A 9,110-nucleotide genomic window follows, 5' to 3' on the forward strand; every position below is an offset into this window, starting at 1 on the left:
CACGTGGGCCTGTGGCTGATCCCGCACGTGGGCCTGTAGCTGGTGCCCCGACGTGGGCCTGATGCTGGTCCCGTCACGTGGGCCTGTTGCTGGTCCTGTATGGGCCTGTCGCTGGTCCCGTATGTGGGCCTGTAGCTGGTCCCGTACGTGGGCCTGTGGCTGGTCCCTGTACGTGGGCCTGATGCTGGTCCCGTACGTGGGCCTGTAGCTGGTCCCTGTACGTGGGCCTGTAGCTGGTCCCGTATGTGGGCCTGTAGCTGGTCCCATACGTGGGCCTGTTGCTGGTCCTGTATGGGCCTGTCGCTGGTCCCGTATGTGGGCCTGTAGCTGGTCCCATATGTGGGCCTGTTGCTGGTCCCGTACGTGGGCCTGTAGCTGGTCCCCGTACGTGGGCCTGTAGCAGGTCCCGTATGTGGGCCTGTAGCTGGTCCCTGTACGTGGGCCTGATGCTGGTCCCGTACGTGGGCCTGTAGCTAGTCCCTGTTTGTGGGCCTGTAGCTGGTCCCCGTACGTGGGCCTGTAGCTGGTCCCGTATGTGGGCCTGTAGCTGGTCCCATACGTGGGCCTGTTGCTGGTCCTGTATGGGCCTGTAGCTGGTCCTGTATGTGGGCCTGTAGCTGGTCCCATATGTGGGCCTGTTGCTGGTCCCGTACGTGGGCCTGTAGCTGGTCCCGTACGTGGGCCTGTAGCTGGTCCCTGTATGTGGGCCTGTAGCTGGTCCCCGTACGTGGGCCTGTAGCTGGTCCCCGCACCTGGGCCTGTAGCTGGTGCCGTACGTGGGCCTGATGCTGGTCCCGTACGTGGGCCTGTAGCTAGTCCCTGTTTGTGGGCCTGTAGCTGGTCCCTGTACGTGGGCCTGTAGCTGGTCCCATATGTGGGCCTGTAGCTGGTCCCATACGTGGGCCTGTTGCTGGTCCTGTATGGGCCTGTAGCTGGTCCAGTATGTGGGCCTGTAGCTGGTCCCATATGTGGGCCTGTTGCTGGTCCCGTACGTGGGCCTGTAGCTGGTCCCGTACGTGGGCCTGTAGCTGGTCCCCGTACGTGGGCCTGTAGCTGGTGCCGTACGTGGGCCTGATGCTGGTCCCGTACGTGGGCCTGTAGCTAGTCCCTGTTTGTGGGCCTGTAGCTGGTGCCGTACGTGGGCCTGATGCTGGTCCCGTACGTGGGCCTGTAGCTGGTCCCGTACGTGGGCCTGTAGCTGGTCCCTGTACGTGGGCCTGTAGCTAGTCCCTGTTTGTGGGCCTGTAGCTGGTGCCGTACGTGGGCCTGATGCTGGTCCCGTACGTGGGCCTGTTGCTGGTCCCGTACGTGGGCCTGTAGCTGGTCCCGTACGTGGGCCTGTAGCTGGTCCCGTACGTGGGCCTGTTGCTTGTCCCGTACGTGGGCCTGTTGCTGGTCCGGTATGTGGGCCTGTTGCTTGTCCCGTATGTGGGCCTGTAGCTGGTCCCGTACGTGGGCCTGTTGCTTGTCCCGTACGTGGGCCTGTTGCTGGTCCGGTATGTGGGCCTGTTGCTTGTCCCGTATGTGGGCCTGTAGCTGGTCCCCGTACGTGGGCCTGTAGCTGGTCCCCGTACAAGGGCCTGTAGCTGGTCCCGTACGTGGGCCTGTCGCTGGTCCCGTACGTGGGCCTGTCGCTGGTCCCGTACGTGGGCCTGTCGCTGGTGTCTACTGTCTGATATGATCATTTTCTCTTTTTCAGAGAGAGCTTGGACTTGATGCCAGTGCTGCTCCTCATGAATACATATTCATTGACGAGGCGGGGTTCAACCTGACCAGGACCAGGCGGCGGGCCGTGCCATCAACAATGCTGCATGGGGGAAGTGTGACCGTCCATCACCATGCCCAACTTGGTCCATACAACACTGCCTGTCTGCTAACCTTCCTTGATGCACTTAACAATATCCTCATCCCCCCACAGGAAGAGGGACCAGAGCAGCCCAACTACCTTGTCATTTGAGATAACGTACGCTTCCACCGGGCGGATCTGGTCCAGAACTGGTTCGCTAACAGCTCACATTTTTCCCATCTTGCCTCTCACCATATTCCCCATTTCTAAATCCCATCTACGAATTCTTTTCAGCATGGTGTTGGAAGGTAAATGACTGCAGACTCCATGAGCGTGTGGTCCTACTCCAGGCGATGGAGGTGGCGTGTGGCGGCATCCACGCAGACCCATGCCAGGGGCGGATCCGCCACGCCAGGCACTTCCCCCCCGCTGCTTGGCCGGGGAGAACATCGCAGTCGATGTACATGAGGTCCTCCGGCCTGATCAGGATCGGAGACGGGATGCGGACAGATTTACGTGTAGATCTTTTTCACTGCATTTAGATTTTTTTAGGCTTTTGCAGTCGGTTCAGTCAGCTGAACATTTTACTGTTTTACAGCAACAAATGAATATTTGCTTTGTTGCCTTTTTGTATTTCATCATTACATCCACAGAAAGACAGCCTAAACATGTTCTCAGAGAACATGGTTTAAAGGGCAGTGTTTCGTTTTGTGGAGTTTTGACAAAATGGTTAACTCTTTTCAGTTTGAAGTTTTGAGAAACTATATTTCAGGAAACGAGTTTAAACTATAATTACACTCGGTCGGGCGGAGGCAACATTCATTGTACTAAGCGTAGTGGCGCACCACAAACGAAACAAAAGAACGAGGTACTCCGCGAGCGTGTGTGCGCACACCTTCCGGTAAAAAGAGACAGAAAGTGAGTTCGAGGTGAGCACCAAGGCATTGTATTACTCAACATTCAAACACAACTCGCATAACAACGTTGTTGGCAGCATGTCGCGTGTTGTATTGAATTTCATTATTTCAGAGTTTGTCCGCGGTGAGAAAAGAAAGTTTGTAGAACTTGGCTAGCAGCCAACCTCCATTTCACTAGCTGTTGTCTCATCATCGCAGATCACACAACATCCCATAATATCAACCGTGTCAGTATATCGACACTCTGCGTCTTGCGTCAACACCAACTTGTTCAGGGTCCATTTGAGAGGAACGGAGTCAAAGACCTTTACTATGACCCCCCACCCGTGTGAAAATGTTTGGAGTTGCACCATTCTGGATTCCTCGTAGTCTAATGGTTTTGTTTGTCACCACCATGTTCACAATAGCAGTCCCTGTTCTGGTGTGAACAGCCGGTGTCTTCCAACATGGCCTGGTCGTCTCTCAGTTCTGCAGATGATCCAAAAATATGAAATGACATTACTGCAGCATTGGCCAACAATCACTGGGTAACAGTGGCGTACTGATATGTGGGACTGCTTTACAGTATGCTTAGCATAGTGTAGATAGTAGGTAATTTAGCGGTTCTCAGGATGATCGGTGCTCAGGTTGGGCTGAACTCTCTGCCAGCCTCCCTTATACTCAATCCATGGTTGAGCACATGGTCAACCAACGTGGCCCTGATCTCATCTGAGACAACGGTCCTTCCTTGTCCTCATCCTCCTCTTCCTCCTCTTACTCTCACTCCTTGATCTCTAGCTCTTGCTTCACCATTGACCTCCATTTTCCTCCAAAACAGGAGAGCTTATCTGTGGCCTTTTTATAGTGCTAAAGCTCTGATTTCTAAGTGAACAACTGAGCAACTGGTGTTTACACCTGTGAGGAGTGGGCGTTGCCACGTGGTAAATAAAGCTTGGCACTGTGATTGGCGTTTCTTTCCAAAAGAACACAAGAGATTTTGGATGTTGTGCCTAATGTAGAGAACCGTGTGTTTGCAAAAAGTGTGATTTAGAATTGAAAACTGAGTGCAAAGCAGAAATTGTGCTTGGGGTTTAAGGATTTGGTATATGAGTTTCAGGTTTCGGTGATTGCGTTTCAATGTTCCAATTTTAGTGTGTAAACAGTTGTGACTGTAACTCTTTTCCACCAGAACGTTCTTATAACTAATTAAAAGTCACTTTTTAACATTCCTGTTTGTGTTTCTACACAAACTATGAAGATTTGTCAAGTCAGACCGATGAGGGATCCAATTACATCACGTTAACATAAAGGAACTCTGTTACGACTGATCGTAGAATAACGTGATCATTTAATAAATTATCCAATAATTGAATATTGATTATTTCAATGTGTGGAAATGCACATTATGATTTGTCATGTGACCATCCTGGTTGTTGCTGCTGTCATGTAAGATCATATGCAGGATACTCAATTAAACAAATCAATCAATCATTAAATTAATTTAGTGTGAAGTGACTCTTTACTGAGTCTGTGATCATCCGTGTTCATTAGATCTAAAAGGTCTGATCAGCCTCTCCTCCTCTCTCTGGCCTGCTTTTATTGTGAAAGGGGCAGGATGGTGTGCTGCAGAAATAAAAGAGAAGAAGAAGAGCAGGAGGTTCGTTCATCAGTGACAGATCGAACCTTCATCTGACTCCAGGTGATGACATCAAACACCTGTTCGTTTTAGACGTGGTGGCGTCTGTTAGTGGACGAAAATCAGAAATAAAGTTTTGTGTGAAACCTGAATTTTCTTGTTTCCTGTACGGAGCCCTAAAACAACCAAAACTAAATAAATTAAAAACAACATTACGCAATTAACAAACGTGATTAGAATATATATATATATATATAAAATATATAAATGAATCAATAAATAGTGAAACAACTTAGTAAACTATAAATTTGATCTAATGAAATCTTATTTTAGTATTTAATTTTCTTAATATTTGTTTTTTATTTATTTATTTTCTAATTAGCTTGTCTCTAATTGTCTTCATTTGGACTTTTGTATTGGTTTTTTCATTTTTATTTGATTCTAGAAATTTTGATTTTACACTGCCCTGTGATTTGATTATTATATTGATTATTTATGTTTTGTTATTTGTTCATTTAAATACTTTTTTCTCATAATTTAATTTATTTTTAGAATTATTTTTACTTTCATAGTAACATTAGTAGTAGTTACAGTAGTTAATTTATATTTCTTCATAGAAATGTTTATTTCAAAATACACTGTGATTGGCTGAGGGGGCAGGGGTCATGGAAAGTGACATGACAGTTAAAAAAAACATCTTGTAAATAAAACTGAACTCCATGAAAATAAATAGAATAAAATCAGATTTTACATTAATTAATACGTTTTATCAGATGTTGAATATTTATTTATTTATTTATTTTATAGAGCACTTATCAAAACAAAGTACAAAGTGCTTCACAGAGAGAAATAAAACCACAGTGAAGGATAAAATACATAAAACGCAGTAAAATAAGCAGCCAGTTCAGGTAAAATCAGGATCTGCTTTCTGATAAAAATGTGTTTTGAGAAGAGACTTAAATGAAGATACTGACTCAGACAGCCTGATGTCTTCAGGCAAGTTCTTCCAGAGCCTCGGGGCCCTGATGGCCAAAGCTCTGTCCCCCTTAGTTTCCATCCTGGACTCAGGAACAGACAGGAGACCCCTGCCCGAAGATCTCAAACTACGTGAAGGTTCATAAGGAATTACAAGGTCGAAAATATAATCTGGGGCCAGGCCTTAAAAGTAACCAACAAGATCTTAAAATCAATCCTGAAACAAACAGGGAGCCAATGTAAACAAGCTAAAACAGGCGTTATGTGGTCGTACTTCCTGGTCCTGGTTTACGAGGTAACTCAGCTGCTCTGGTCCGAGCAGCTGAGTCCTGTACAGTCTGCAGTCGTTTCGAAGTTTTTTGATTAAGACGAGTGAACAGGCTGTTACAGTATTCGAGGCGTGAGGAGATAAAAGCATGTACAACAGTTTCTGCATCACTAAGATTTAAAATAGATCATATTTTTGCAATGTTTCTGAGGTGATAGAAACATGATTGGACAAGCTTAGTGATATGTTGTTCAAAACATAAACTGCTATCAAACTGGACATCAAGATTTCTTTACTGTTTATTCACATGATTATTTATTTCAGAGGTCTTAATTTTGACTTCTCTGGGCCTCCATACTTGTGGCAGGTGTTAAATCTGCTCCCATGTGTTGGTCATGTAACTCCACCGCCTCACGCACAGGTGGATGATAATCTGTGATGGAGACATTTGGATTACCTTAATCTGTGTTTTGGGTTGGTAGATGAGGGGAGTATTATGGGTGTTGGGGGGGTTTAAAGGGGTATTACAATAATCACAGTATAAGTGTTCCCATTAGGCTTACAGCAGCGGGGGTGGGGTGGGGGGTGGTGGTTCACATCTGTCTGAACCCCAACAAGCTCCGTCTGCTGGAAATGCATTGCAGATGAACTGGGGGTCCCCAGAGTTGGTGGAGGGGCGGGGAGGTTTCCTTCTGAGGCTAATGAATCTCAGTCACAACAGAATTGAACTAATAGATTGGGGAGTTTTCCAAAATAAAAAACCTGAATAACGTTCCAGCTGTGGACTCTCAGTCCAAACAAAGGCATGACATCAGGAAAAATCCTTCTAAACCCTGAAACATCAAATGATCTGCTGCTGCTGCTGCTGCTGCCGTGCAAAACCACCAGAACCACCGCAGACACCAGAACCACCAGAGACACCAGAGCTGAAGACTGACTGTGTTCAGGAGGTTGATGCTGTGAAGGAAACTCTGTTTGGGGTGAAATGTAATGTCTGTCCACACTTCAAAATCTTTTGTAAGTCTTGAAATATTTATCAATACACACACACACACACACATATTATATATATATATATATATATATATATATATATATATATATATATATATATGTACGTATATAACAGAGCCATCATTCACCATAGCACGTGACCCCCCTAAACCCATCTTTTACTCTACTCCCATCTGGTCGCAAATGCAGGACCTCTCAGGTCCCCTCTGCCACATCCTGAACACACTGTGTTCTGTAATGTATTTATGTTGTATGTAAATGTATCTGTGTTCTGGAGGCTGACATAATGCACTCTGTGGAAACGTCTTTCCTGATTAGACTGGACATAATGTGGACCTGGTTCTGGATCGGTTCTGGGTCAGATCTCAGTTTCTAGGAACCAAGAGGACCTGTGAAGACCTTCAGCCTTCTGACAGAAGGCACACTGACAGATATTTTTAAAGGACTAAATAAAGAGTATTTGGAGTAATGTGTCGTCCTGACAGAAGTGTGGACATGGACTGGACCTGCTGAGTCCTTCAAAACACTGAGAGCCTGGTGATGTGTTCACTGCCGTCTGGTTTTCTCTTTTACGTTGTCCTTCCTCTGCACACAAACACGCATGTTGTATGTGATCCCACACACACCTCTGCAGGCTGGATTAAAGAGGAGGAATAAGACTCTCCTCCTCCTCATCTTCCTCCTCCTCATCCTCCTCTCATCACAGCTTCTTGCTCAATCTACCTGACAGTCTTTTCACAGGTACAAACTAATCCTCCCCTCAGGCTCACACTGAGCCGCTCACACTAATCAAAAGTCAAACCGTCTCTGCTTCACGTTAAAAAACTCAACACTAATTCGCATTCTTTTTTTAAAGGACAAAGCCGTCCTGGCTCAGTGGTGATGAAGGTCAGAGTGTGGACATGAAAGGTCCGGCAGTGTCCAGTCCATCACTGAGAAAGGTGTCCTGTAAACCTGAAGGTTTGTTGTCGGATTAACAGTGAAGTGTGTTTTCCTGTCAGACAGGTAGGAGGATAAACTGGCATCCGGACAGAGGCTGTATTTTATTTTGCTGCTGCAGGTTTAAAGCTTACAATCAGTCGGCTTTAAAGAAGTGACATCAGACTTCTTCATGATCTTCTTTTAGCAGCCAGACATCTGCTCTGTTGGTTTGAGATCTGACTGACGCTTTTCATACACTTGATTTTAATTAAACATCTAAAGGTGCTTTCAGACTGCGAGTGATTGGGCAGCAGCAGGATGCTACATCTGATCCTGCAAACAACCTATAAACTGATCTCATCATGTAGCCAAGTGGAGCAGGTTGTAGCTTCGAATACAGGACAGGTTTGCAATATGAGCATATATCATAAACAGGTCCACGTGACATCATTAAACTGACATTTTGTAGCCATGTTAGCAGCTCAGATCACAGAGCTGCTAGCATGGCTGCAGACTGTTAGTCTGGTTGTTTATTGAGTTGTTCTCTGCTTGTGACTCAGACATCAGTAAAATTAGTTCATGCATAGTTTTCCTCGCTGTGGTGTCTGTGGTTACCCGACCCGTTCTCATTCCCAGGGCGTCAAATACTGACGTTTTGTCACGCCCCTCAGCGTTGTATACAGACGCACATGGTACCCTTTAGCGTCTGTAGGAGACAACTTCAGAAACTACTTGGTTAGGTAGTAGGAAGTCACGTGACGTGACTTGTACCATAATGTAACTTAAAACTTTTAATAACTCAATGTTAACTTTTGGTTTCACACGGGACACGAACCCCGGTCTCCAGGGTGAAAGTGGTGTGTTTGTTTGACCCATCCATCCATCCATCCCACCACCTCCACAGGCGGACTTTCTCACTCTGTATGTCGCTTGTTATATGTCACCTGACATCCTTAAGGCTTTCTGGCAGCCCTTTGCATCCCATAAAAATGCTAAAGGGAACTTGTGTGTTGAGGGGCGTGACAAAACGTCAGTATTTGACACCCTGGGAATGAGAATGGGCTGGGTTACCATGGCAACACAGCAAGCCCAATTTAACCATTATCAAATTGGACGGCAGCGGTAAATAGCAGCTTGAGCGTTCTAGACACATCAGGTACAGTTGTAGATTAGTTTAGTTTCTATATATCTGACAGAACTTTTGATTTCACTCTTGGAGTACCTCAGGGATCAATGCTTAGTCCTCTACTATTGTCCATCTACAAGCTACCTTCAGTCAATATTCTAAAAGCAACGTACCATTTTACATTTCTTTGCAGATGACTCACACATCTCCTTTGATTCATGCAACAGACAGCCCAGTATCCCCGAGACCATGTCTATATATGACGATTCTACGGCTCATGATTTACGTCCAGTGTCAACGTTCAGTGTCAGAACAGGAAGTAGTGTTTCCTTTGTGTAGAGACGTGGACAGTAAGCGGACGGATGTGTAGCACTTTCATACAGGAGACCAGAGTCATACAAAGCTACAGGTAATGCTGTCCTTTTTATTAACTGTAACCACCATCTTCACCCAACATGAGCCAAACTGTAGACAGTATTCAGATATTA

The 9,110-nt window shown here is 46.0% G+C and overlaps 1 long non-coding RNA gene across 1 annotated transcript in view; it reads left to right on the forward strand.

Annotated features, from left to right (window-relative positions):
* The window catches only part of LOC122885601, a 6,327-nt gene extending 1,914 nt beyond the window's left edge, over nt 1-4,413 (forward strand). The window contains exons 2-3 of the long non-coding RNA XR_006380148.1: nt 1,700-1,998; nt 2,081-4,413. This is a non-coding gene — a long non-coding RNA (uncharacterized LOC122885601). The remainder of the gene's footprint in view (nt 1-1,699; nt 1,999-2,080) is intronic.
* Nucleotides 4,414-9,110: the final 4,697 nt, after the last annotated feature.

Source organism: Siniperca chuatsi, linkage group LG12 (genome assembly GCF_020085105.1).
Source record: "Siniperca chuatsi isolate FFG_IHB_CAS linkage group LG12, ASM2008510v1, whole genome shotgun sequence".
Taxonomy (NCBI): domain Eukaryota; kingdom Metazoa; phylum Chordata; class Actinopteri; order Centrarchiformes; family Sinipercidae; genus Siniperca; species Siniperca chuatsi.